The sequence below is a fragment of the Leptodactylus fuscus genome, chromosome 7, assembly GCF_031893055.1.
Source record: "Leptodactylus fuscus isolate aLepFus1 chromosome 7, aLepFus1.hap2, whole genome shotgun sequence".
In the NCBI taxonomy this organism is placed as follows: domain Eukaryota; kingdom Metazoa; phylum Chordata; class Amphibia; order Anura; family Leptodactylidae; genus Leptodactylus; species Leptodactylus fuscus.
Window position 1 is genome coordinate 50,230,281 of NC_134271.1, and position 6,319 is coordinate 50,236,599.

Below are 6,319 nucleotides of genomic sequence, written 5' to 3' on the forward strand. Positions count from 1 at the left end.
ATATAGTTCAATATATGGCAAGATATTATCCAGTCCCTTCGGACTTGGACACCCCTACTAAAGAAATAGTTCCAAATAATAATAATAATAATAATAATAATAATAATAGCAGATTTGATAGTTTTTAGCCCAGATAAAATATGTTAGGGAGCGTTCACACTACCGTCGGTGTCCGACAGGTAGTGTCCGCTCCTAGTGTCCGGTCAAAATCTGTCACAGACATTAGGAGCGGACACTAGCTGTGTCCGTGACACCTGTCATTCATTTCAATGGGCATCGGGTGCGTTCTTTTGCACTCCGTGCCCGTCCTTCCCTGTCCGCAAGTGAAGATGTCCGACTTCTCAAGCAGACAGAAGAACTGCATGTAATGGTAGGGTTTTTTTACTATGCAGTTTTGATGCAGTTTAAGATCGTGTGAATGCAACGTCAAAGCTAAAGGTTTCCCAGTGACCCCACACTGTAACATGTTCCCATAGTGTTCCCTATACTGTATAATCCCTTAGTGACCCCTACAAAAGTTGTGCCTTACAAATAAAAAAAGTAAAAAAAGCTCTCCACTCCCCTATAACTTTTCTGCAGCTCTCCTCCCACATGTATTGTCTTGGGCTTGATTCAACAGGCCTGCACCAAGCCACAGCCAGCATTACTCTCAGCTTGAATGGTTGAAATGGATGGTTCACAATTGTATTGTATTGTATCCATGTCCTCAGGGTGCAGATAGAGTTGGCATTGAGACATGTAACCATATGCACTCATATGCCATTTGACTTCTGGTGTGCATTATGTAATACTGATATACAGACCTACTGTATACATAGCTCTAGGGGAATGGGGTGAATGAGTATTACTTTTTGTGTGCATTTGACTGTGTGGGGCACTTTAGAAACATTACACTGTGTGTAGGGGCACTATGCCACTTTCTGGCATAAATTATAGTGATGCCCCACCTGTTCCAAGAAGTCCCAGAAAAGTTGTCACATTGTCACTGACCTGAATGGGGTATTACTCTAGCATGTATCCATCTTGGCAAAAGTGAAGCACCATTACTCTAGCACAGGGGTGCCCAATACGTCGATCGCGATCTACCAGTCGATCGCAATGGACGTATGGGTCGATCGCGGGATGCAGCCAGGGATCCCCGCTGTCTGCTTGTTCACAGTGCAGGCTGAGAGTCGACTCTCAGCCTGCGCTGTGAACAAGCACTCCGGACACTTGCAGGCCGCTCTTAGGGATGGAGGGGGCCGAGGTGCTGCTTGTTCATAGCACAGGCTGAGAGTCATCTACGGACACTGGCAGGCGGGGCTGCCGCAGCTCCAGCCTGCCAGTGTCCAGAGATAACTCTCAGCCTGCACTGTGAACAAGCAGACATTGGGGATCCCTGGGCGGCCACAGAACGCCGCTGTCTCCTGCTCTCACGATCTGCCCGGCCCCGCCCACATGCCCGGTCCCTCCCACAGCCCGGCCCCCAAGAAGTGGGTAGTAGATCTTTCGACTTGGACATGTTATAAAGTAGCTCAAATGCTGACAAAGTGTGAGCACCCCTGCTCTAGCATGTCTCCACGTTGGCAAAAGTACTCTAGCATGTCTCCATCTTGCCGACATGCATTATTGTTTTATATAATAAACAGTAGGCACCTATCAATAATGCTGAATTATAAGTTTGGCCGGCCATTTATGATGTTGACATACTTCACATTATGAGAGATTTTTAGCCCAAAGATAAATGATGGCAAGCGCAGCTTTGATCAAAACTTTGGTGTGAGACTTGCTATCTGCTGCGACTGTAGCAAAAAATGAACGCAACTGATCTTCCTGTGAGGCGCCGTGGATTTCTCCCTCAATTATAGCATTTTTGGCTGCCCTCCACTTCTTGCACTTGCTACAACGGAAACTTTCATAATCATTCTGACGCATAAGCTTTGATTGCCTGCTAACTGTTCCGGTGCAACGAGAGGTGCCAAGAAAACACTGTTCTTGTGGTTGTTGTTGCTGCTCGGAAAGAAGTAAGCCATTTTGATGAGCAGCGTACTCAGAATCTAGTTCCTCAGTGGATATTAGAGCACAAAGCTGGAACATACTAGGATCTTGCAACGCCATTTTGACTGATTCACAAAATGGTATAAGCCACAAAAACAATATTGTACATCATAAATGGCAGAATTTTATTGATACATTAACATGGATACATGTTTGCCAAGGTGGAGGCATGCTAGAGTAACAGGGCTTCACTTCTGCCAAGGTAGATACATGCTAGAGAGGAATACCCCTGAATGGTGAATACAGAAAAGGACAAGATCAATCATTTGGATTTTCCTTATTTCCTATTAAGTTAAAAGAATGTGAGAACAGAATCTGAATCCCTTTGTTTTCTGGATTGGTGAAGTTCTGTTGGTCGCACTCCACACATCACGACTAGAGATGAGCGAACAGTGTTCTATCGAACACATGTTCGATCGGATATCAGGGTGTTCGCCATGTTCGAATCGAACACCGCGTGGTAAAGTGCGCCAAAATTCGATTCCCCTCCCACCTTCCTTGGCGCCTTTTTTGCACCAATAACAGCGCAGGGGAGGTGGGACAGGAACTACGACACTGGGGGCATTGAAAAAAATTGGAAAAAGTCATTGGCTGCCGAAATCAGGTGACCTCCATTTTAGACGAATAGTGGATTTCAAATCCGGGTCATATGAGAATGTGAACTTTGTGACTATGAGACAGGGATAGCTGTACAGGCAGCGATAGCTAGGGATAACCTTTATTTAGGGGGGAATGTTATTAAAAATAACTTTTTGGGGCTCTATCGGGTGTGTAATTGTGATTTTTGTGAGATAAACTTTTTCCCATAGGGATGCATTGGCCAGCGCTGATTGGCCGAATTCCGTACTCTGGCCAATCAGTGCTGGCCAATGCATTCTATTAGCTTGATGAAGCAGAGTGTGCACAAGGGTTCAAGCGCACCCTCGGCTCTGATGTAGCAGAGCCGAGGCTGCACAAGGGTTCAAGCGCACCCTCGGCTCTGATGTAGGAGAGCCGAGGGTGCACTTGAACCCTTGTGCACCCTCGGCTCTGCTACATCAGAGCCGAGGGTGCGCTTGAACCCTTGTGCACACTCTGCTTCATCAAGCTAATAGAATGCATTGGCCAGCGCTGATTGGCCAATGCATTCTATTAGCCCGATGAAGTAGAGCTGAATGTGTGTGCTAAGCACACACATTCAGCTCTACTTCATCGGGCTAATAGAATGCATTGGCCAGCGCTGATTGGCGCTGATTCTATTAGCCCGATGAAGTAGAGCTGAATGTGTGTGCTAAGCACACACATTCAGCTCTACTTCATCGGGCTAATAGAATGCATTGGCCAGCGCTGATTGGCCAGAGTACGGAATTCGGCCAATCAGCGCTGGCTCTGCTGGAGGAGGCGGAGTCTAAGATCGCTCCACACCAGTCTCCATTCAGGTCCGACCTTAGACTCCGCCTCCTCCAGCAGAGCCAGCGCTGATTGGCCGAATTCCGTACTCTGGCCAATCAGCACTGGCTAATGCATTGTATTGGCGTGATGAAGCAGTGCTGAATGTGTGTGCTTAACACACACATTCAGCTCTACTTCATCGGGCTAATAGAATGCATTGGCCAATCAGCGCTGGCCAATGCATTCTATTAGCGTGAACTGAGTTTGCACAGGGGTTCTAGTGCACCCTCGGCTCTGCTACATCAGATTGCTACATCTGATGTAGCAGTGCCGAGTGTGCATCAGATGTGTAGTTGAGCAAAACTGACTCAGCACTGCTAAGTCTCTGCATTCGCATAGGAATGCATTGGCCAGCCTTCGGCCAATCAGCGCTGGCTCTGCCGGAGGAGGCGGAGTCTAAGGTCGGACCTGAATGGAGACTGGTGTGGAGCGATCTTAGACTCCGCCTCCTCCAGCAGAGCCAGCGCTGATTGGTCGAGTTCCGTACTCTGGCCAATCAGCACTGGCCAATGCATTTCTATGGGGAAAAGTTAGCTTGCGAAAATCGCAAACTGACAGGGATTTCCATGAAATAAAGTGACTTTTATGCCCCCAGACATGCTTCCCCTGCTGTCCCAGTGTCATTCCAGGGTGTTGGTATCATTTCCTGGGGTGTCATAGTGGACTTGGTGACCCTCCAGACACGAATTTGGGTTTCCCCCACGAGTTTATGTTCCCCATAGACTATAATGGGGTTCGAAACCCATTCGAAGACTCGAACAGTGAGCGGCTGTTCGAATCGAATTTCGAACCTCGAACATTTTAGTGTTCGCTCATCTCTAATCACGACTATATGTCAAGGATAATTGACTTGTCATGCAACTTACTAAATCCTAAAAATCCTCTTAAGAGAAAGTGACACCTCTTCCACCTTTCACTGTAACCCCAGGCATAGCCCATGGACAAGAGCTGACACTTGTTTAAAGCTGCATTACACAATATAAGAAGAGAATAAATAAGAGTGACAGATTGTTCCTTGAAGATCCACTCACTGGATGCAAACCAAATAAGGAGCACAAAATTGGGAATATATTTTGAACGTCTCACCTTTTATGCATTGAATAATATCCTCTTCGTGTGATCTTTATCATTTCTCAGGCTGCCCACTTCTTGACCCCAGATATATACTATCCTCTGAAATCCATGGCCACAGAACATAGAATAGACAGGCACATTAGGCAGCAGGAGAGGGCAGTGCTGATGTTTCGGGTGCAACCAATTCACCTGTGTGATTATGTTTGTGACTACATGGCAGCAGGTGAAAGGGGCGGTAGCTGTATATAGAGTAGCAAACAAGTGGCTTTGTTCTGTCTGCAGGGCATATTTCAATAGAAATACAGCTTGATAGCATCTTATAGCATTGGGTCACACTGTGCAGAATTTTATTATTTAAACAAATTCTGCAAGTTTCTATATGGACAATTTGAGCTACTATTTGATCAACAGCCAACTTGTGTGTGACGCGCTTAACTTTGTTAATATATTGTAATATAACATTGTATCTGTTATTGTAATGGCCTTCACATGCCCAGATTTACTAATCGTTAGAAAGTGTCAAATTCGCTATATTTATCACTGTGGCTGATGCTGGATGATAAATCTGATATATCTTATTGGCTTACTTTGAGCCAGAATTTTTCAGCACTATTTTAGTGCATCTTTGGCGTATTGTGGCTCATTTAAAGAACCCCCTGTTTACTGAAATCCACACCCACATGTCTAGTATGTCGAAAAATTTTAGTCCAAAATAGATACAACAAGTTTACACAACTGTTTAGTCATAACCACAATAGTATATCTGGGCCAATACTGAAGGACACGTACATTGCATTACTGGCTCCCCGGGACTGAGTGGTGGGCTGCATTCATCACTCCACACTCTGCTCCATGCTTCTTTGGGGCCTCCTGTGACGCCAACACTCGGTGCCCAATGCAGACTGTTGCCATAGATTTTAATACTGGTGCATGGGAGTGCACTTGAATTAATAAGCCGGAACCTCTTAGTAATTTAGGTGCATCTTGTTGTCAGCTGTGAACTTGCTTAAGGCTGGTGAAGAACAGCCAGTCCTAATAAATTAACCGCTGCAGCTGATATAGATCATTTGGGGCTGCCTCACATAGATAAATGAACCAGTTCTAGTTAAAAAAACTTTCCAAACGTTTCAGGTTCAGCCAAACCCTAAATTTTATTATCGCCCCTGCCCTCCTGATCTGTACATAAGTTGCTCAATGAGCATCTTCCCCCTTGTTTGGCCCTAGAGGACCCAGATCAGCTCTGCGGTTCATAGTAACACGGTGCATTCCTCCTGTAATTGGGGCTAATCTACCACAGTTATAGGGGAAATCAGGAAAAGAAAATTATAAAATACCCTCAAAGGTTTATTGTGATCTTAAAGGGGAAACAATGAATTATCACACCAGGTCAGCTTCTTTCATTACTCCAGATATGATGGTCACATGGTCATTATAGGCAACATACACACTCTAAGGCCCCTTGCAGACGATCGTGGTGTGGGTCAGTGTGCTATTTGTGTATTTCACGGATAGCACACTGGCCCATTCTTTTCTATGGGCCCGTATACATGGGCGTGAATTTCACAGTCGCAAGTGTGGGCTGACAATCTGTGGCTCCTATTCATTTAATGAAAGGAGGCATAGAAGTAAGGTGCGTGCAAGGGCAGCAGACGGGGACATCCCCGTTTGTAGCCTGTGCTTTTAATTTACAGCAGGCTGGTTGCAGCACAGTCATCTGCAACTGGCCTAAGTAATCTGTGGCTATACAGCTCCATGGGCAGGATACTAAGATGCATTT